Source organism: Triturus cristatus, chromosome 7 (assembly GCF_964204655.1).
Source record: "Triturus cristatus chromosome 7, aTriCri1.1, whole genome shotgun sequence".
Classification (NCBI taxonomy): domain Eukaryota; kingdom Metazoa; phylum Chordata; class Amphibia; order Caudata; family Salamandridae; genus Triturus; species Triturus cristatus.
The window spans coordinates 1,639,520,660-1,639,544,649 of NC_140590.1; positions in this window are offsets into that span (position 1 = coordinate 1,639,520,660).

Consider the following 23,990-nt stretch of genomic DNA (forward strand, 5'->3'; position numbering starts at 1 on the left):
CGGTGCGCTTACCGTACGCTTACCGTAAGCGTACGGTGGCGTGCGCGAGCGCGATTCTGATTGGCTCTTAGATCTTAGTAAACATTCGAATCGGCCGAAACCAGGAAGCGGCGGCCGCCATTTTGTGTATTTCACTCAGAAAAAAAAGAGTGAAAACAAGAAAAGGGGGCAATGAGGAGAGTTACAGACCCCCTTACATTTGTGAGGGGGTCAAAGAAGGACTGTAAAGTACAAAGAAAACATTTATTGATTTTAAAAAAAATCACGGGGTATGCGTACGGTAAGCTTACGGTAAGCGTACGGTAGAAAAAAAAAAAAAAAAAAATGAAAATCAGATTTAAGTGTTTAGATATTAGGGGGCTCTAAAAAGAGCCGTTGTGTTTATGAAATGATTTTTTAGTGGTACCTACAAGTAAGTACCGATGCAGAGTCTAAGGTTCAAGAGGAAGACTCTGTTCCCTTCATCATTGAAGTGCACACCATCTCCTCTATAAATGTCTTGCATGTCATAACGCAAGTTGTTGTGGTAAATGGCACCCATACCATAGTCACGGAGGAAAGCAGAAACAGATTTGTTGACGTGCTTTCTTGCTTTGTCATCGCACCGCGTGCCCACCGTGCGTGCACGGCACTAACTGCGTAAAGTGGGCGCGCGGTGCGCAAAGCGCACCGCGTGCTCACTGTGCGCGCACGGTGCGCGAAGCGCACCGTGCGCGCACGGAACGAACTGCGTTAAGTGGGCGCGCACGCCACGAATGGCGTAAAGTAACTTAGCATTTAAAAAACCGTACAAATTCACTGAAAAAACCATAGGTTTCACACACGTTATAGTTAGGAATTAGCATTTAAAAAACCTTGCAAATTCACTGAAAAAACCATAGGTTTCACACATGTTATAGTTAGCGGAAATTTTACTGATAAAAAAACCAATGAAATTCCCCCGTTATAGTTAGTGCAGGCAACTATAACTCACGCGACCGCAATCTTCTGCTGATGACATATGTGTCTTTATGAAAAAAAAATATTTGTAATATATGTATAGCTAAAAATGTATGGAAGAAGACATGGGCAAATAAGTGTCTAAATACAGTATTAGCATCAGCAGAGGATTGCGGTCGCGTGAGTTATAGTTGCCTGCACTAACTATAACGGGGGAATTTCATTGGTTTTTTATCAGTAAAATTTCCGCTAACTATAACATGTGTGAAACCTATGGTTTTTTCAGTGAATATATATATATATATTCACTGAAAAAACCATAGGTTTCACACACGTTACAGTTAGGAATTAGCATTTAAAAAAACTTGCAAATTCACTGAAAAAACCATAGGTTTCACACATGTTATAGTTAGCTGGACATTTCACTCGTACAAAACCATTGAAATTCCCCCGTTATAGTTAGGTCAGCTAACTATAACTCGCGCGCCTGCAATCCACTGCTGATGACGTCACATATTACATCACTCATGACATGGTCAGTGACATCACTCATGACATCACTGATGACATCTCAAATGACATCACTGATGACATCACTGATGACATCATCCATTGAGTATGTGTTTCTAAACAATTTTAATATGTTTAATATATATAGGGAAAGGCCTGTTGAAGAATAAGTGGGTGCACAAGTGTGTAAATGGATGATTTTCTGTGGTGCATAACTGACTCTATAAGTGAGTCATTAAATGTATCTTACTGCAGACTAGTGACTAAACTGTGTGAATGTTTGTATGTGTCTGTATGTTGGTGTATAAGTGGCTGCATGGTTTTGTGAATAGCTATATGAGTGTCTATATGAGTTATTGATTGCTTGTCTCAGTATCTGTATGGGTTCCTGAGTGTTTGTGTGGGTAGGGTGCGTGTGACTCTATGCATAGATGTGTGAGTGGGTGATTCTATGGGTGCATGGTTTTAAGAGTGCATCCGTGATGGACTGTATGGTTGAGTGAGTGTATGTATGGGTGTGTTAGGGATTGAATGTATATCTCAGTGGTACATTTGTGACTAACTACATATGTGAAAGGCAGTATATATGCGTGTAAGAGTATATAAGTGGGTAGATGTGATAGTGTGTGATTGTGAGAGTGACTGTATGGATGAGTGTGTGCTTGTATCAATGATTCTATAAGAGCGTAAGAATGTGGTACTATTTTTATGAGTAAGTGAACTTGAGTGTGTATAACCGCATAGGTGAGTAAATGGGAGTGTGATTATTTGCATGACTGACTAGGTGTAAGAGTACCTCTATGGATGATTGGTGGTGTGTGAGTGTCTATATAGGTGTATAAATGCATATGATAGTCTTGTATGGAGTGACTGTAAGTATGAGTGACTGTACAGGTGAATGAGTGGAGGTGTATGTAGACCTAAGAGTTAATAAGTGGGTATGTAGTTATTGGTATTGCAGTATGTATGGTTTTGAGAATGGAACTCTTAAATTTTGAGTCGTGTAGGGTGTGAGAACATGTGGTAATTTAGCACATGGATGACGTCATCAGTGATGTCATTTGAGATGTCATCAGTGATGTCATGAGTGATGTCACTGACCATGTCATGAGTGATGTAATATGTGACGTCATCAGCAGTGGAATGCGGGCGCGCAAGTTATAATTAGCTGACCTAACGGGGGAATTTCAATGGTTTTGTACGAGTGAAATGTCCAGCTAACTATAACATGTGTGATACCTATGGTTTTTTCAGTGAATTTGCAAGGTTTTTTAAATGCCAATTCCTAACTATAACGTGCATGAAACCTATGGGTTTTCAGTGAATTTCAAAGGTTTTTTAAATGCTAATACCTATCTATAACTTAACTCTGAAGATATCATGAAAAGCATTCTTTTTTAAAAGTAGGGTGCACATTAGTTTTGTGGAAAAGCATCTTTGTGATTGGTTAAGAAAAAGCAGTTTCAACGTGGAGTACATATCATAGGATAAAATTTGCTCAGCTCAACCACACCTGCTACTTGCATTTGAAAGGCACTGTTCGAACTTAAAACAATTGTCAACTTTTAACCTGCACATGTTGTTAAATGTTCAAGAAAATGTTACAAAAAAATATCGTAAAGTTTTAAAAAATTGATGAACTTTTAACCTGCATGTATTGTAGAATGTTCTAGAAAGTGTGTTGATAGAATACTTTGCACTTCTGACTTCTATGTGTTGTTGAATATTTAAAAAAACGGTTCATATGGAAAATTAAAAAGAAACCAATAGAGAAGTTTTGAAACCTAAAAGAATCAAGGAACTATTCTAATTTATTCTTTACATGTATTTATGTGTGCAGCAACAAAATTAAAGACACAACAGCACTAGGAAAAGGAAGAAGCAGGGAGTGGGCGAGGGGAGGGGGGGAGATGGGCAGAATGGCACACATGCACAATTAAGTACAACACACATATAGACTAACAATGGCCAAAATGAAACACACCAACAAGGAGCACAAGTCACACAACATGCCAACATCACACCACTGAACGAGCATAGAAGTGAAAACCACGCTGCATTCATAGAGGATGTGTACAAAGGCCAGTCGTTGGTGTTGTGGGATGTCTGCGACCGTGGTCATCATGGATGAGATGCCCAGCATGTGGCACATGGTCGAGTTCACTGTGTGTTATGTTGCCAAACAGTTGCTTCTCCCTCCCACAAGCCCCCACACTTTTGTACGGTGAGCTGTTGTATCTCGTACACTCGTACGGCAAGCCATTGTAATGCCTATTTGAGCATCTCCTGCTACATTCCAACTACAACATCACAGTGCCGTTTGGAGGTGGTGCATACCACTTTACAACATCGACTGCTGCGGCTCTTGTAACAGGCCACACCAGAACACAGAAACACACTTACCGCACTTCCTGTACACGGACATGTCCGAGACACCCCGTTCCCCTTGCCGGATAGGCACACCCCTGCACTGACCTGTGAACGACAGACAAGCACACGCCAGTTGTGCACGCAGGAGGATGCGTACGTAGCTACACATCCAGGCTCACTGCCAATGCTGAGGTGACATCACACTGTGATGTTTCAGGGCTCGTGCCTATCATGCTAAGACAATGAACACAGGGACACACTTACTAAGATGTGGGTTTGGGGGGCATTGGCGGTCCTGCAGTTGTTGAGATGAGTCTTCTGGCCCTCATGGCTTTTTGCACGGGAACGGCTACTCTCCATTTCATTATCAGCACTTTAACGGAAGTAAAGTTGAGATAAATCTAACACACTATTCAGAAGTTGGTGCAAACTGCAGATATGAATGAATGAATGAATGAAATTGAATTTATAACAGTGCGAATTGCTGCCCTGAGGCGTCCAAGCGCTAGAGGAACCAGTTGGTAGGGTGGGTGAGGTTGCAGACCGGTAGGGAAGGAGAACTGAGTTTATTGAGGAGAATTGAACAGGTGTGTTTTTAGTTGTTTGCGGAAAGAGGCGAGGTCAGGGTTGGATCTCAAATGAGAAGGGAGGGAGTTCCAGATCTTGGCGGCGTTGAAGGCAAGCATCCTTCCACCCGATCTTGTCCTTTTGATTCTAGGGACTGTTGCCATAAAAGCCTGGCTAGATCGCAGGTCTCTGCCTGGACGATACTGGCTTACTAGACTACGAGTAATTAGGGGTCCCGAGTCCCAGAAGGCCTGGTGAGCAATACACAATGCCTTAAAGGTGACTCTCTTACGCACTGGGAGCCAATGCAGGCTGGTCAGTGCCGCTCTAACTGGCAGTCTGCGTGGGATCTGTAGCAGAGTGCGGGCAGCGCAGTTTTGTACCAGCTGTAGTCTCTTTAGTGTGGACTCTGGTGCACCCAAATAGAGGGCGTTATTGGAGTCTAATCGTGACTGTATCAGGCCCTGTACGGCCATCTGCTTTGCCTCCATTGGGAGCAAAGGAAGAACTTTCTTCAGCGTCCTGAGCAATCCAAAGCAGATGGCTGAGAGCTTTGTGGCCTGGGTGTTAAGTGAAAGACTCCTGTCCAGCCATACCCCTAGGCTTTTGATGTTATCCTTCAGAGCCGGGGGGGGCCTAGACAGGTGGGCCATAGTGAGTTGAAGAAGGTGGGATCAGCCGGGCCCAGGAGCATAAGCTCCGTTTTGTCACCATTGAGCTTTAACGATGACAGAGTCATCCAGGCCTTCACCTCCACCAAGCATTTTGTTAGTCCACCTGAAAGTGGCTGTTGAGCCTCCTGCGCTAATGAGACCACCAACTGGGTGTCGTCCGCATAGGATATGATCTTGACTCCATACAGACGAACTACCTCAGCCAGTGGCCTCATGTAGATATTAAAAAGCGCGGGGCTTAAAGAGGAGCCCTGGGGGACTCCACACTTCAGGGGCATGCTGGAAGACACTGTCTGTCCGTCAAACACTTGGAACGACCTGTTACTCAGAAAAGATTTTAACCAGAGCCAGGCCTTGTCCACAATGCCGACATTCGAAAGACGGTTCAGTAGAGTGTTATGACTGACCGTGTCGAACGCCGCGCTGAGATCAAGGAGGATCACTGCCACTGATCCTCCCTGGTCAAGAATTTTCCTGGACTCCTCGATGACCATTAGGAGGGCGGACTCTGTTCCGTGCTTAGGTCTGAACCCTGTCTGAGTGGTATCTAACAGCTGGTTATCTTCAAGAAAGCTAACCAGCTGGAGATTGACATACTTCTCCACGATTTTACTCACCCAGGGGAGCAGGGAAATAGGACGATAATTGCCAAAGTCCAATGGATCCAGGTTTGGCTTCTTTATCAGCGCTCGGACCATCGCCCGTTGCCAGGCAGGAGGGACGATGCCAGAAGCGATGGAAGCGTTCAGGAGATTTTTGATGATAGGTAGGACAGCCTGAGATGCTAGCAACATGGCTTCTGGGGGTGCCGGGTCAGTTGGGGATCCAGATTTTACTTTCCGAGCCATGGACTCTACAACTTCGAGATCCATGTAAGGAAAGTGGTCAAGCGTGGGTGAAGAGCTTAGAACAGCGTCTGTCCCTCTGGTTTTATCCTGAGCTATCAGAGGAGTGGTAGTGCAGGGGAAGGAAGCGTATATTTTATTTACTTTGGCTGCGAAAAATTCCGCCAGGTCATTGCATTGGGAAACAGATTTTTCCTCATATGCACTGGGGGGAGGTGGTTTTGTAAGTTTTTGCAGAGTTTGGAAGATTTCCCTAGGTTTAGATTTTGCAGCTAGGATCTTGTCAGAAAAGTATGCCGCTTGAGCAGCTTTTACTTCCTTTTTGTAGGCTTTTATTTCTTCTCGATATAGAGTTTTTTCCTCCATGGAGTAGTCTAGACGTCATTTCCTTTCAATTTTCCAGCATTGGCGCTTTTTGTCCCTGAGGGCCTCCGAGTACCAAAGTGCTGTTTTATGGGGACGTTTTACCGTTAATTTCTTAAGGGGGAGGATGGTATCGAGAGAGTGCAGGATCCAGTTCTCATAGGCCTCGTTCGCCAGACATGGATCCTCATTATTAGAGGGAAGTTCTTCCATAAGTTTATTTTTCCATTCGTCTACTGGTATCCGCGCCCAGGATCTGGCATGTCTTATCATCGGTGTTACCGGAATGGGTTTCTGGGTAAACCAAGTTAAGGGCACCAGAGAGTGGTCAGTCCATGGGAGGGGAAGCGGAGGCCCAACCACAAAATCCACACAGTTACTGAACACTGGATCTAAAAGGTGTCCTTTCATATGAGTCGATGTTTTTACTCGTTGGATAAGTTGTAGCGCGGCCAGGTCATCGGCTAGTATAATAGCCGTAGGATCCAGCGGTGAATCAAAGTGAAAATTGAAATCGCCTAACACAGTATAGTTGGCAGCCGCGCTGGTGCGTGGCGCCACAATTGCTGGTAGGAGATTATGAAATTGTTTAGGGGGGCCAGGTGGGCGATATATCAATGTGCCCGAAAAACAGTGGTTGGGAGAAAACTCCAGCGAGAAGGCTAGGCTCTCACAGTCTGGGATAGTTTCCAGGATGAGTCTGCAATGATATTGTTCTTTAAATATAATTGCTAGCCCGCCCCCTCTACGCTCCGGACTGTCTTGTCGAATGATTTGAAAGCCAGAGGGGAGGGATGTTACAACGGCAGGGTCGGAGTCTAACGCCAACCATGTTTCGGTGAGAAACACTGCGTCCGGCATACGCTCTTCCAGTAGGAAGGAGATTTCCACCTTATGTTTTGGCAGGGATCTGCAGTTTAATAGGAACATACAGTATTCATGCTTCAAAGTTTTGGTCTGCCACATGTTAAGGGGGACGTTACATTTTGGGCAAATGGCTGGAAGAGACGTTGCATCAAGGCAATGCCTTTCACAGTCCGGTCCCAAGGACCTCATGCCATGTAGAGCGTCTGCGCTGTAGGCTAAGATCTGTTTAGCCTGGGATGTAGGGGACATGGCCCCTGGCCCGGACTCGGCGCGGACGAGCGCAGACGAGCTTGCCTTATGCGCGCCTTCGGCGCGCATTCGTCGCGCCCGCTGCGCTCGTCCGCTTCGCTTCCTGTATAGACACATGCTTTATAGGAGGCAGGAGTAGAGGAAGGGGGGCGTGGCCTATCCCAGTGGGTGTGGCCTGTGTCCTGGTCAATGGCGGCAGGGGGACGAACAGACATATCACCAGTATTCCAGTGATAAGTGCCCCAAAATTTAACACCATGGTGGACTCCATCAAATAACAGTAATAAGAACAAGAAAGAGTCACACAGCAGTTAAGAGAACAACCAAAAACATTATTAATTTTTTTTTCAAACTTTACGATAAACTATTTTCAAACTTTATTTTTTTATTAACATAAATATAAACAATAAACTAATAAACAAAATGTAACAACAATAATACAAAACAACAAGGCTGAACACTCCTGTGGGAACCACGGATGTCGACGACAGACCTGGAAAATCAGAAAGATTGTTAAAAAAAAAACAACATGGTATTCTCAACAAAATACCACAAGAAAAAAATAACAGATATATAAAATGTATACAGCTAACAAAATTTTATAAGTTTAACTTACAAAAACTGTAAATGTTACCGAATCTGAGGAAAATGTTTTGCAGAAGGCACCACGCTCAAAACGTTTTTCTTCAGTGGTGAAGAAATTTTTAACTTTTTCCAAGGGGCAAACAAAGACCAATGCCACCTTCTTCATTCGCAAGATTTGCCAAAGAGTTCTGTTACGAGGGGATCCTAACAAAAAATACTCGTGCGGCACAGCAAGTATGATGAAACACCTAAGAACCCTTCATCCAAACAATCTTGCACGAGAAGAGTGCAAACAGATGAGAAACACTCCTGTTCTGTATCTGTTAAAAAGAATCACAAATAAATGTATATTAATAACTTTCAAATTTATACTATTCCATTACTGTACAAACACATTTTATATAAAAAATGACTAAGAAACTATAGCCCTGAACCACAAGATTGACGATCGTTAAAACACTACATGCATAGTGCATACTACTTTGAAGCAGTTCATGCCCTAAAGCCTACCTCACTAAAAGACTACATGCTAACTGACTAAATGATTACAGTACTATAAGGAGACACACTGAGTGAGTGACAGGGTGTTTGCTAGAAGAGTATGAATACTAACTAGGGAATTGAAGGTGTGAAACACAACTGTGTAGGTGATTAGAGGACTGCATCCATACTGCATAGGCATTTAAAGCAGTCCATGTGCTAAGGCCTGGCTCACTGCATGACTACTTGGGTACTGACTGAATGATTAGAGTACAGCAAGGAGAGTGCCTAGGTGAATTTATAAGTGCTAGGCTTTTCGCACAGGGAATGGATTAGTACTTGGTACTGAATGGATCACTAGAGGACTGGACTGTATGGATATTGACTAGGAAATTGAAAGTGGTAAAGACAAGTGTCTAGGTGGTTAGAAGACTGCATGCATAGTGCATAGGGGTTTGAAGCAGTCCATGTGCTAAGGCCTGGCTCAGTGTATGAATACTTAGGCACTGACTGAATGATTAGAGTACCGCAAAGATAGTATCTTGGTGAATTTATAAGTGTTTGGGTTTTAGCACAGTGAATGGATTAGTACATGGTGCTGAATGGGTCACTAGAGGACTGCAAAGGGAGTGACAGGGTATTTCCTGGAAGTGTATGGATACTGACTAGGGAATTGGAGGTGAGAAAGACAATTGTGTATTTGGTTAGAGGACTGCATGCATAGTGGATAAGGGTTTGAAACAGTCCATATACTAAGGCCTGGGTCACTGGATGAGTACTTGGGTACTGACTGAATGATTAGAGTACTGCAAGGAGAGTGCCTGGGTGAATTTATTAGGGGTTGGCACAGTGAATGGATTAGTACATGATGCTGAATGGGTCACTAGAGGAGTGCAAATGGAGTGACAGGGTGTTTGCTGGAAGTGAACGGATACTGACTGGGGAATTGAAGGTGTGAAAGACAAGTGTGTAGGTGCTTAGAGGACTGCATGCATAGTGGATAGGGGTTTGAAGAAGTCCATGTGCTAAGACCTGGCTCAGTGCATGAATACTTAGGCAGTGACTGAATCATAAGAGTACTGGAAAGAGAGTGTCTTGGTGAATTTATGAGTGTTTGGGTTTTGGCACAGTGAATAGATTAGTACACACTGTTGAATGGGTCTCTAGAGGACTGCAAAGGAAGTGACAGGATGTTTCCTGGAAGTGTATGGATACTGGCTAGGGAATTGAAGGTGTACAAGACAAGTCTATAGTATGTTAGAACACTACATGCATACTGCATAGACATTTGAAGCAGTCTATTTGGTACTTAGAAACTGACTAAATAATCAGACTACTTCTAGGACAGTGCTTAGGTAAAACTTGTAAATTTTCAGTTCTGCCACAGTGAACAGAATAGTACATGGTACTGCACCTTAGTGTCGAACCCTGACTCATTTTATCAATGCATAAGCAAAGACTAGCTTCTAATGCTACTAAAACTTGACAACATGAGAGGTTTTAAATTAGTTATCTGTCAGCAAATACACAATATTACCAAATGCTTCTCTCACAGTGGTTCTCAAATGCACACAGACTCACAGTGTAATTCTAGACAACAACCACTATACCTAGGAGTTTACCAAAATTCATTCACTACTGTGGAAGTGGTAAGCGAACTGCACACAATCTTCATATTTCAGGACTGCACTTTTGTGTCAAAGCCTGACTCATTTAATCAAAGCAAAAGCAAAGACTGGCTTCTAATGCTAATAAAACTTCACAACATGACCGGTTTTAAAACAGGTATATGTCAGCAAATACACGATGTTACCAAATGCTTCTCTCACAATCCTTACCCAAATGCACACAGACTCACAGTGTGATTTTAGACAAGCAACACTATCCTAGGAGTTTACCAAAACGCATTCACTACTCTGGAAGAGTTAATGGTACTGCACACAATCTACATATTTAAGTACACCACATCAGTGTCAAAGCATGACTCATTTAATCAACGCATAAGCAAAGACTGGATTCTAATCCTACTAAAACTTCACAACATGACAGGTTTTAAAACAGTTATCTGTCAGCAAATACATGATGTTACCAAATGCTTCTCTCACAGTGATCCCAAATACACACTAACTCACAGTGTGATTCTAGACAAGCACCACTATCCCTATGAGTTTACCAAAACTCATTCACTACAGTGCAAGTGGTAAGGGAACTGCACACAGTCTACATATTTCACAACTGCAATTTACTGTCAATGCCTGACTCATATAATGAAAGCATAAGCCATAACTGTCTTCTAAAGCTACTAAAACTTGACAACATGACATGTTTTACAACACTTATCTGTCAGCAAATACACGATGTTACCAAACACTTCTCTCACAGTGGTTCCCAAATGCACACAGACTCACAGTGTGATTCTAGACAAACAACACTATCCATAGGAGTTTACCAAAACTCATTCACTACAGTGGAAGTGGTAAAGGAACTGCACACAATCTTCATATTTCACGACTACACTTTAATGTCAATGCCTGACTAATTTAATCAACGCATAAGCAAAGACTGGCTTCTAATGTTACTAAAACTTGACAACATGACAGGTTATAACACAGTTATTGATGTTACCAAATGCTTCTCTCACAATCCTTACCCAAATGCACACAGACTCACAGTGTGATTTTAGACAATCACCACTATCCTAGGACTTTACCAAAACTCATTCACTACTGTGGAAGGGGTAAGGGGACTGCACACAATCTACATATTTAAGTACAGCACATCAGTGTCAAAGCATGACCCATTTAATCACCATATAAGCAAAGACTGGATTCTAATGCTACTAAAACTTCACAACATGACAGATTTTAAAACAGTTATCTGTCAGCAAATACATGATGTTACCAAATGATTCTCTCACACGGATCCCAAATACACACTAACTCACAGTGTTATTCTAGACAAGCACCACTATCCCTATGAGTTTACCAAAACTCATTCACTACAGTGCAAGTGGTAAGGGAACTGCACACAATCTACATATTTCACGACTGCAATTTACTGTCAATGCCTGGCTCATTTAATGAAAGCATAAGCCATAACTGTCTTCTAATGCTACTAAAACTTGACAAACTGACTGGTTTTAAAACAGTTATCTGTCAGCAAATACACGATGTTACCAAATGCTTCTCTCACAGTGGTTCCCAAATGCACACAGACTCACTGTGTGATTCTAGACAAACAACACTATCCCTTGCACTATATCAAAACACATTTCTTCATCTAGAAGTAGTACTACATTTTAGTATAGAAACATAACATAACTCATTTCACAGATTCATAAACAATGACTGGTTTCTAATTCTCCCCAAAAATAAAAACTGCACAGTTATCTGTCTACAAACGCATGAAAAACACAAATGCCAATCACAGAATGGTTTCTACATGCACACACATTGTAGAGAAAAAAAGTACTCCCTACACTTTAGCAGGAAAAATACATTAGTCTGATTAAAATCAAAATAGTCTACATACATCCCCTCACAATTAAATAACTCATCTTTCAAGTTCTTTTGTAGATTAGGGAGAATATCAATCACTCACCATATTTTCTTTTACAGAATCTCTGCACTGTCCACCTCTCAGCAAAAGCAAAGAATGAAAAAGTTTCCCTTTCATTTTCCACACATATACATGTAAACATCAAATCACAATCCTTCGCACATAAACTCAAAAGCAAACACACATTTCTATTGGTTAAACATTTCAACCCTTTCCAACTGAAATACATTTCAACCCTTCCCCCAATCTGCCTTCTGCCTGTTACCATAGAAACAGGTCATGGAACACTGCTCTGAGCTCACAGGTCACAAGTTCAGCACACAATGTTCCTACACAGACAGAAAGTGTGCTTGACTTTTCAACATATCAGCTTATCATATATAATGTTCCTTACAATCTGTTTTTGTTAACCAATAACAATCATACCTTTAAAAAACAAAAATATACACCCTACCTTTCAGTGTAGAAAGTTGTTATACAACCAATGATTTCTTGTCGTTTTTCAGAAAACGTTGCCGTGGATCCGCGCACCCACTGCGAGAGAATCCGTGCATCCAACGCGATAGGATGCGCGCACCATGCGTGCATTTCGCCACTTTTTTTTTTTTAAAAAGGGGGGCCACAGGGGGTTCTTCTGGGACCCCCTAAGCAGATCTAGAGGGTCAGAGTATTTCCACTCTGCCCCCTTTATATCTTTTACAAACTTATTCCCCTTCCATCTCCAGCCTCGCTTCTACTGAGGCAGAAAATTGCCACCAACAGTTCCTGGTTTAGAATGTAGAGAGACGCTCGACAGCCAATTAGCATTCAGCGCGCGATCGAGAGGGTGCGCGCTCCGTTCGGGGAGGGTGCGCTTACGGTGCGGGTACAGTCCGTGGATCGTCCGCGGCCATAGATATCACTAACTTTTTTACCCTATTTTTCTCAGGAACTACTGAACAGATTCGCACCAAATATGCAAAAGGCACGAGTCCGAACTGAGGACTACCTCTTTGCCAAATTTGGAGTCATTCCGTTCAGCGGTTCGGGCTGTAGCTGTGACAACAGATCCTATGGGAAATTGTATGGGGAAAACGCGTTTTGGGACCCCCCTTTTTTCTCGGCCCCCGCTTCACGGATCACCGCAAAACTTTCAGGGTAGGAGCGGAGCGGAGATGGCCAAAAGTCTGGAGAATTTTGCGAAGATTCGTCAATCAGCGCCAAAGATATTCCCAATAGAATGTTGCGGATTTCCTATGGAAAATAGGTCCTAACTATAACTATCTACTGCCGACCGCCAGTAGATAATATCTCAAACAAACTCGCCTCCAGTAGGGAACGAAAGGGACACAGCGGGTCAGTTTCAGGTAGGTTCACTTGTAGTTGGCATTAACCGTTTTGGATCATTTCCTTCTTCAGATGCCAATCATACTGCACAGGTGCCTGCTACAGTCCCTTCTTTTATGCTGAGTACCTCTCCCCCATTGGTGGAAAACAAAAGGACTGCAGGATCCAGCATCCATCTGGGCGGACTACATGGAGGCTACCTGGACCCAGGATTGTTTCTTCCCACAAACAACCACCACCTCAGCTGCCCAACGCCTTCTACAGCCTCCGTTATGGGCAAAGTCCAGGAAACACACGACAATGCTGTGTGTCTCACCGTGAAGTCACAGTCCTGTTATGGCCGAACTCCTGCCCTCCCGTGGCCGCAGCGTACCAAGCACCATCCTTTACCACGAAACCCTGCTTCCAATTACCACTGCTGTGCTTGGTTCATCAGGGCAGGTCCCTTTACTTGCGCAGTGGTTACGCAAAAAAATATCAAACAAACTCGCCTCCAGTAGGAAACGAAAGGGACACAGCGGTTCAGTTTCAGGTAGGTTTATTTGTAGATGGCATAATGCTTTTCGGATCATTTCCTTCTTCAGATGCCAATCATAATGCACAGGTGCCTGCTACAGTCCCTTCTTTTATGGTGAGTACCTCTCCCCCATTGGTGGAAAACGAAAGGACTGCAGGATCCAGCATCCATCTGGGCGGACTACATGGAGGCTACCTGGACCCAGGATTGTTTCCTCCCACAAACAACCGCCACCTCAGCTGCCCAACGCCTTCTGCAGCCTCCGTTACGGGCAAAGTCCAGGAATCACACGACAATGCTGTGTGTCTCACCGTGAAATATATATATATATATATATATATATGTTTATATATATATTATCTACTGGCGGTCGCCAGTAGATAGTTATAGTTAGGACCGTGTTTCCATAGGAAATCTGAAAATTCTATTTTGAATAACTTTGGCGCCGGTTGACGAATCCTCGCGAATTTTTCAAAATAGGTGGGGCGCTCCGCTCCGATCCTACCCTGAAAGTCTCGGGGTGATTAGTCAAGCGGGGCCGAGAAAAAAGGGGGGTCCCAAACGCGTTTTCCCCATGCATTTTCCCATAGGACCTTTAGTCCAAGGTACAGCCCGAACAGCTGAACAGAATTATCTGAAATTTGGCAGAGAGGTAGTCCTCAGGTCAGGGATGTGCCTTTTGAATATCTGAAGTAAATCTGTTCTGTAGTTCCTGAGAGTATTTCAGTTAAAAGTACATATATATCTATAAGCGCGCACTGTGCGCGTACGGTAAGCTTAGCGTAATTCTGATTGGTGGTTACATGACAGTAAACATTCCAGTCGGTAGAAATCAGGAAGTGTCGGCCGCCATTTTGTGTGTCTCACACTAAAAAACAAAGGTGGAGAACGTGAAAAGGGGGCAAGGTAGAGAGTTGCAGACCCCGTAGCCTTTGTCAGGGGGCCCAAAATGGACTCAGAAGTGTGAAAAATACATTTTTATTCTTTTTAAAAAAATCACGGGGTACGCTTACCGTGCGCGTACAGTAAGCGTACGGCGGAAAAACCTTAAAAAAAAAATATTAATAAATACATAACTTAGCATTTTAAAAAACGTACAAATTCACTTAAAAAACCATAGGTTTCACACACGTTATAGTTAGGAATTAGCATTTAAAAAACCTTGCAAATTCACTTAAAAAACCATAGGTTTCACACAGGTTATAGTTAGGTGGACATTTCCCTCGTAAAAAACCAATGAAATTCCCCCGTTATAGTTAGATCAGATAACTATAACTCGCGCGGCCGCCACTCTATCACAAGGATGATGTCATCAGTGATGTCATGAGTGATGCCACTGATGTAATATGTGACGTCATCAGCAGTGGATTGCGGTCGCGCGAGGTAAATGTCCACCTAACTATAACCTGTGTGAAACCTATGATTTTTTAAGTGAATATATTTATATATACATATATATATATATATATATATATATATATATATATATATATTACCTACTGGCGGTCGCCAGTAGGTAGTTATAGTTAGGACCCCTTTTCCATAGGAAATCCGCAACATTCTATTTTGAATAACTTTGGCGCTGGTCGACGAATCCTCGCGAATTTCTCAAAATAGGTGGGGCGCTACGCTCCGCTCCTACCCTGAAAGTCTCGGGGGGATTCGTCAAGCGGGGGCTGAGATAAAAGGGGGGTCCCAAAACGCGTTTTCCCATGCATTTTTCCATAGGACCTTTAGACAGGGCTACAGCCCGAACGGCTGAACAGAATTACTAGAAATTTGGCAGAGAGGTAGTCCCTAGGTCAAGGAAGTGCCTTTTGTAGGTTTGGTGTAAATCTGTTCAGTAGGTCCTGAGAAAATAGCATTTAAATCAATATATATATCTGAGCCAGCTTACGGTACGCTTACCGTAAGCTTACCGTACGCGTACGGTGGCGTGCGCGAGCGCGATTCTGATTGGCTGTTAGATCTTAGTAAACATTCGAATCGGCCGAAACCAGGAAGCGGCGGCTGCCATTTTGTGTGTTTCACTCAGAAAAAAAAGAGTGAAAACAAGAAAAGGGGGCAAGGAGGAGAGTTACAGACCCCCTTACATTTGTGAGGGGGTCAAAGAAGGACAGAAAAGTACAAAGAAAACATTTATTGATTTTAAAAAAAATCACGGGGTACGCGTACGGTGAGCTTACGGTAAGCGTACGGAAGAAAAAAAAAATTTAAAAAGAAATGAAATGCAGATTTAAGAGTTTAGATATTAGGGGGCTCTAAAAAGAGCCGTTGTGTTTATGAAGTGATTTTTTAAGTGGTACCTACAAGTAAGTACCGATGCAGAGTCTAAGGTTCAAGAGGAAGACTCTGTTCCCTTCATCATTGAAGTGCACACCATCTCCTCTATAAATGTCTTGCATGTCATAACGCAAGTTGTTGTGGTAAATGGCACCCATACCATAGTCACGGAGGAAAGCAGAAACAGATTTGTTGACGTGCTTTCTTGCTTTGTCAATTTGCGGACAGAAATGATTGGACCAGTTCCATTTTTGCCTTTGGCATATGTTGGAAAACACAAAGGCAGTTTTAGGGAAAAGTGAAAACAGTTGTGCAAAGGTGTCCTTCATAAGCATTTCCAGACCTACCCCAGTCAAAGTGCCTAGGTCATTGCCACCACAGTGCACTATTATGAGGTCAGGGTGTTGGATTTGCATGAAGGATTTCACCAATGGCATCAATTGGTGCCACTTTAACCCTCTCTGACCAATCCATTTAATGTCTACATTTGGCAAAGCAAGGTCTCGCACCATACCTGTTTTCTCTGCAAACTTTTCACTCCAGAAGACATAGCTGTGCCCTACAATCCACACTGTGAACATCTTCAAAGGAGAACTGGATGCACTCAGGAGGTGTCTTTCAGTAGAATGGCAATAAGAAAAGAAAGACAGTTTGGAAATGGAGGCATACATATTTTTTTCAAAACAAAAAGAACTGATTGGCTGTTTCATACCATTCTAGAATAAAAACTAGGCTGTATGTGTAAATTAATAGAAGCATGTTTTGTATTGGTACAAAAAAATGTGTTACCAAAGAACAGTACTATGGATTTGCTGTTAGGTTTGAAAAGTCAAGCACTCTTGCTCTGTGGAATTGAAACATTGTGTGGCGAACTTCTGACCTAACTCCACACAGCAGTGTTCCATGAGCTGTTGCTATGGTAGCAGGCAGAAGTCAAGTTGGGGGAAGGGTACTAGGCAGAAGTCAAGTTGGGGGCAGGGTACTTTTGGAAAAGGGTTGGTTTTCAACCAATAGAAATGTGTGATTACATTTGAAAAAAAGGGGGAAGCACTGAGATTTGAAACTTACATGTATATGTGTGGAAAAATAGAGGGAAAGTTTGCCATTATCTGGTTCTGCTGAGAGGAGAGAGGTGTAGAGAACAGAGATCCTGGCTCTGATAATCTGCTGTTTGAGTGCCACATTTCTTTCACAACTAACTAATTTTAAAGGTGAGTTTAGAGTTTGAGAGGGGATGTATATGGTAAATTAAGAAATGAATAATAGAATTGGAATTCCTTTTGTAGAAGTTGTGTTTATTATTTTCTGTTTTGGGAGAAATTTAAATGTGAGGAACATGTAAAATAATATGGACAATTTTTTCATGATAAATTAAGGTGTACTGGTAAAAATAAGGAATACTTTAAGGGTTTGAGGTTGCAGTCAGTAATGCAAATACATTCAGCATCACTAAGGCTGGTTGCCCTTGCTGGAGTGTAGGCAGTCACCGAGGATACACATGGTGGTGGTCTGAAAAAGCAGTTTGGACATGGGCTTTTTAAAAAAATCTAAAAAGTGGATTCATAATGTGTCAGTCTGTAAAAGTGATTTTCACTTGCCAAAAAAAAAGAGCAGTAAGTGTGCATTTAAATTGGCAAAGAAATTTCGTTTTGTGACTAATGTGAAAACATGACTCTGTGTGCAAATAGGAATTACAGGCAGAGATTTATTGCGTTTTGCTCTGGTGATTTCACAGTTGCATTAGTAGGAAAAAGGGGGAGCGATTTTTTGGGGGAAGAAGCAGACTCTTAGCACACAACCAGCTCCTTTCCATGTATAATCATGCACAGTATTTAGAAGCGAGTGGGGTTTTCAGGTTTCAGTCTGTAATGCAAATACATTCAGCATCACTAAGGCTGGTTGCCCTTGCTGGAGTGTAGGCAGTCACCGAGGATACACATGGTGGTGGTCTGAAAAAGCAGTCTGGACATGTGCAATTAAAAAAATCTAAAAAGTGGATTCATAATGTGTCAGTCTGTAAAAGTGATTTTCACTTGCCAAAAAAAAAGAGCAGTAAGTGTGCATTTAAATTGGCAAAGAAATTTCGTTTTGGGACTAATGTGAAAACATGACTCTGTGTGCAAATAGGAATTACAGGCAGAGATTTATTGCGTTTTGCTCTGGTGATTTCACAGTTGCATTAGTAGGAAAAAGGGGGAGCGATTTTTTGGGGGAAGAAGCAGACTCTTAGCACACACCCAGCTCCTTTCCATGTATAATCATGCACAGTATTTAGAAGCGAGTGGGGTTTTCAGGTTTCAGTCTGTAATGCAAATACATTCAGCATCACTAAGGCTGGTTGCCCTTGCTGGAGTGTAGGCAGTCACCGAGGATACACATGGTGGTGGTCTGAAAAAGCAGTCTGGACATGTGCAATTTAAAAAATCTAAAAAGTGGATTCATAATGTGTCAGTCTGTAAAAGTGATTTTCACTTGCCAAAAAAAAAGAGCAGTAAGTGTGCATTTAAATTGGCAAAGAAATTTTGTTTTGGGACTAATGTGAAAACATGACTCTGTGTGCAAATAGGAATTACAGGCAGAGATTTATTGCGTTTTGCTCTGGTGATTTCACAGTTGCATTAGTAGGAAAAAGGGGGAGCAATTTTTTGGGGGAAGAAGCAGACTCTTAGCACACACCCAGCTCCTTTCCATGTATAATCATGCACAGTATTTAGAAGCGAGTGGGGTTTTGAGGTTTCAGTCTGTAATGCAAATACATTCAGCATCACTAAGGCTGGTTGCCCTTGCTGGAGTGTAGGCAGTCACCGAGGATACACATGGTGGTGGTCTGAAAAAGCAGTCTGGACATGGGCTTTTAAAAAAATCTGAAAAGTGGTTTCATAATGTGTCAGTCTGTAAAAGTGATTTTCACTTGCCAAAAAAAAAGAGCAGTAAGTGTGCATTCAAATTGGCAAAGAAATTTCGTTTTGGGACTAATGTGAAAACATGACTCTGTGTGCAAATAGGAATTACAGGCAGAGATTTATTGCGTTTTGCTCTGGTGATTTCACAGTTGCATTAGTAGGAAAAAGGGGGAGCGATTTTTTTGGTGCAGAAGCAGACTCTTAGCACACACCCAGCTCCTTTCCATGTATAATCATGCACAGTATTTACAAGCGAGTGGGGTTTTGAGGTTTCAGTCTGTAATGCAAATACATTCAGCATCACTAAGGCTGGTTGCCCTTGCTGGAGTGTAGGCAGTCACCGAGGATACACATGGTGGTGGTCTGAAAAAGCAGTCTGGACATGGGCTTTTAAAAAAATCTGAAAAGTGGTTTCATAATGTGTCAGTCTGTAAAAGTGATTTTCACTTGCCAAAAAAAAAGAGCAGTAAGTGTGCATTCAAATTGGCAAAGAAATTTCGTTTTGGGACTAATGTGAAAACATGACTCTGTGTGCAAATAGGAATTACAGGCAGAGATTTATTGCGTTTTGCTCTGGTGATTTCACAGTTGCATTAGTAGGAAAAAGGGGGAGCGATTTTTTGGGGGAAGAAGCAGACTCTTAGCACACACCCAGCTGCTTACCATGTGGAATCATGCACAGTATTTAGAAGCGAGTGGGGTTTTGAGGTTTCAGTCTGTAATGCAAATACATTCAGCATCACTAAGGCTGGTTGCCCTTGCTGGAGTGTAGGCAGTCACCGAGGATACACATGGTGGTGGTCTGAAAAAGCAGTCTGGACGTGGGCTTTTTTTAAAAAATCTGAAAAGTGGTTTCATAATGTGTCAGTCTGTAAAAGTGATTTTCACTTGCCAAAAAAAAAGAGCAGTAAGTGTGCATTCAAATTGGCAAAGAAATTTCGTTTTGGGACTAATGTGAAAACATGACTCTGTGTGCAAATAGGATTTACAGGCAGAGATTTATTGCGTTTTGTTCTGGTGATTTCACAGTTGCATTAGTAGGAAAAAGGGGGAGCGATTTTTTGGGCGAAGAAGCAGACTCTTAGCACACATCCAGCTCCTTTCCATGTATAATCATGCACAGTATTTACAAGCGAGTGGGGTTTTCAGGTTTCAGTCTGTAATGCAAATACATTCAGCATCACTAAGGCTGGTTGCCCTTGCTGGAGTGTAGGCAGTCACCGAGGATACACATGGTGGTGGTCTGAAAAAGCAGTCTGGGCATGGGCTTTTTTAAAAAAATCTGAAAAGTGGTTTCATAATGTGTCAGTCTGTAAAAGTGATTTTCACTTGCCAAAAAAAAGAGCAGTAAGTGTGCATTTAAATTGGCAAAGAAATTTCGTTTTGTGACTAATGTGAAAACATGACTCTGTGTGCAAATAGGAATTACAGGCAGAGATTTATTGTGTTTTGCTCTGGTGATTTCACAGTTGCATTAGTAGGAAAAAGGGGGAGCGATTTTTGGGGGGAAGAAGCAGACTCTTAGCACACACCCAGCTCCTTTCCATGTATAATCATGCACAGTATTTAGAAGCGAGTGGGGTTTTCAGGTTTCAGTCTGTAATGCAAATACATTCAGCATCACTAAGGCTGGTTGCCCTTGCTGGAGTGTAGGCAGTCACCGAGGATACACATGGTGGTGGTCTGAAAAAGCAGTCTGGACATGTGCAATTGAAAAAATCTAAAAAGTGGATTCATAATGTGTCAGTCTGTAAAAGTGATTTTCACTTGCCAAAAAAAAAGAGCAGTAAGTGTGCATTTAAATTGGCAAAGAAATTTCGTTTTGGGACTAATGTGAAAACATGACTCTGTGTGCAAATAGGAATTACAGGCAGAGATTTATTGTGTTTTGCTCTGGTGATTTCACAGTTGCATTAGTAGGAAAAAGGGGGAGCGATTTTTTGGGGGAAGAAGCAGACTCTTAGCACACACCCAGCTCCTTTCCATGTATAATCATGCACAGTATTTAGAAGCGAGTGGGGTTTTCAGGTTTCAGTCTGTAATGCAAATACATTCAGCATCACTAAGGCTGGTTGCCCTTGCTGGAGTGTAGGCAGTCACCGAGGATACACATGGTGGTGGTCTGAAAAAGCAGTCTGGACATGTGCAATTTAAAAAATCTAAAAAGTGGATTCATAATGTGTCAGTCTGTAAAAGTGATTTTCACTTGGCAAAAAAAAAGAGCAGTAAGTGTGCATTTAAATTGGCAAAGAAATTTCGTTTTGGGACTAATGTGAAAACATGACTCTGTGTGCAAATAGGAATTACAGGCAGAGATTTATTGCGTTTTGCTCTGGTGATTTCACAGTTGCATTAGTAGGAAAAAGGGGGAGCGATTTTTTGGGGGAAGAAGCAGACTCTTAGCACACACCCAGCTCCTTTCCATGTATAATCATGCACAGTATTTAGAAGCGAGTGGGGTTTTGAGGTTTCAGTCTGTAATGCAAATACATTCAGCATCACTAAGGCTGGTTGCCCTTGCTGGAGTGTAGGCAGTCACCGAGGATACACATGGTGGTGGTCTGAAAAAGCAGTCTGGACATGGGCTTTTAAAAAAATCTGAAAAGTGGTTTCATAATGTGTCAGTCTGTAAAAGTGATTTTCACTTGCCAAAAAAAAAGAGCAGTAAGTGTGCATTCAAATTGGCAAAGAAATTTCGTTTTGGGACTAATGTGAAAACATGACTCTGTGTGCAAATAGGAATTACAGGCAGAGATTTATTGCGTTTTGCTCTGGTGATTTCACAGTTGCATTAGTAGGAAAAAGGGGGAGCGATTTTTTTGGTGCAGAAGCAGACTCTTAGCACACACCCAGCTCCTTTCCATGTATAATCATGCACAGTATTTAGAAGCGAGTGGGGTTTTGAGGTTTCAGTCTGTAATGCAAATACATTCAGCATCACTAAGGCTGGTTGCCCTTGCTGGAGTGTAGGCAGTCACCGAGGATACACATGGTGGTGGTCTGAAAAAGCAGTCTGGACATGTGCAATTTAAAAAATCTAAAAAGTGGATTCATAATGTGTCAGTCTGTAAAAGTGATTTTCACTTGCCAAAAAAAAAGAGCAGTAAGTGTGCATTTAAATTGGCAAAGAAATTTCGTTTTGGGACTAATGTGAAAACATGACTCTGTGTGCAAATAGGAATTACAGGAAGAGATTTATTGCGTTTTGCTCTGGTGATTTCACAGTTGCATTAGTAGGAAAAAGGGGGAGCGATTTTTTGGGGGAAGAAGCAGACTCTTAGCACACACCCAGCTCCTTTCCATGTATAATCATGCACAGTATTTAGAAGCGAGTGGGGTTTTGAGGTTTCAGTCTGTAATGCAAATACATTCAGCATCACTAAGGCTGGTTGCCCTTGCTGGAGTGTAGGCAGTCACCGAGGATACACATGGTGGTGGTCTGAAAAAGCAGTCTGGACATGGGCTTTTAAAAAAATCTGAAAAGTGGTTTCATAATGTGTCAGTCTGTAAAAGTGATTTTCACTTGCCAAAAAAAAAGAGCAGTAAGTGTGCATTCAAATTGGCAAAGAAATTTCGTTTTGGGACTAATGTGAAAACATGACTCTGTGTGCAAATAGGAATTACAGGCAGAGATTTATTGCGTTTTGCTCTGGTGATTTCACAGTTGCATTAGTAGGAAAAAGGGGGAGTGATTTTTTTGGTGCAGAAGCAGACTCTTAGCACACACCCAGCTCCTTTCCATGTATAATCATGCACAGTATTTACAAGCGAGTGGGGTTTTGAGGTTTCAGTCTGTAATGCAAATACATTCAGCATCACTAAGGCTGGTTGCCCTTGCTGGAGTGTAGGCAGTCACCGAGGATACACATGGTGGTGGTCTGAAAAAGCAGTCTGGACATGGGCTTTTAAAAAAATCTGAAAAGTGGTTTCATAATGTGTCAGTCTGTAAAAGTGATTTTCACTTGCCAAAAAAAAAGAGCAGTAAGTGTGCATTCAAATTGGCAAAGAAATTTCGTTTTGGGACTAATGTGAAAACATGACTCTGTGTGCAAATAGGAATTACAGGCAGAGATTTATTGCGTTTTGCTCTGGTGATTTCACAGTTGCATTAGTAGGAAAAAGGGGGAGCGATTTTTTGGGGGAAGAAGCAGACTCTTAGCACACACCCAGCTGCTTACCATGTGGAATCATGCACAGTATTTAGAAGCGAGTGGGGTTTTGAGGTTTCAGTCTGTAATGCAAATACATTCAGCATCACTAAGGCTGGTTGCCCTTGCTGGAGTGTAGGCAGTCACCGAGGATACACATGGTGGTGGTCTGAAAAAGCAGTCTGGATGTGGGCTTTTTTAAAAAAATCTGAAAAGTGGTTTCATAATGTGTCAGTCTGTAAAAGTGATTTTCACTTGCCAAAAAAAAAGAGCAGTAAGTGTGCATTCAAATTGGCAAAGAAATTTCGTTTTGGGACTAATGTGAAAACATGACTCTGTGTGCAAATAGGATTTACAGGCAGAGATTTATTGCGTTTTGTTCTGGTGATTTCACAGTTGCATTAGTAGGAAAAAGGGGGAGCGATTTTTTGGGGGAAGAAAGCAGACTCTTAGCACACATCCAGCTCCTTTCCATGTATAATCATGCACAGTATTTACAAGCGAGTGGGGTTTTCAGGTTTCAGTCTGTAATGCAAATACATTCAGCATCACTAAGGCTGGTTGCCCTTGCTGGAGTGTAGGCAGTCACCGAGGATAAACATGGTGGTGTTCTGAAAAAGCAGTCTGGACATGGGCTTTTAAAAAAATCTGAAAAGTGGTTTCATAATGTGTCAGTCTGTAAAAGTGATTTTCACTTGCCAAACAAAGAGCAGTAAGTGTGCATTCAAATTGGCAAAGATATTTCGTTTTGGGACTAATGTGAAAACATGACTCTGTGTGCAAATAGGAATTACAGGCAGAGATTT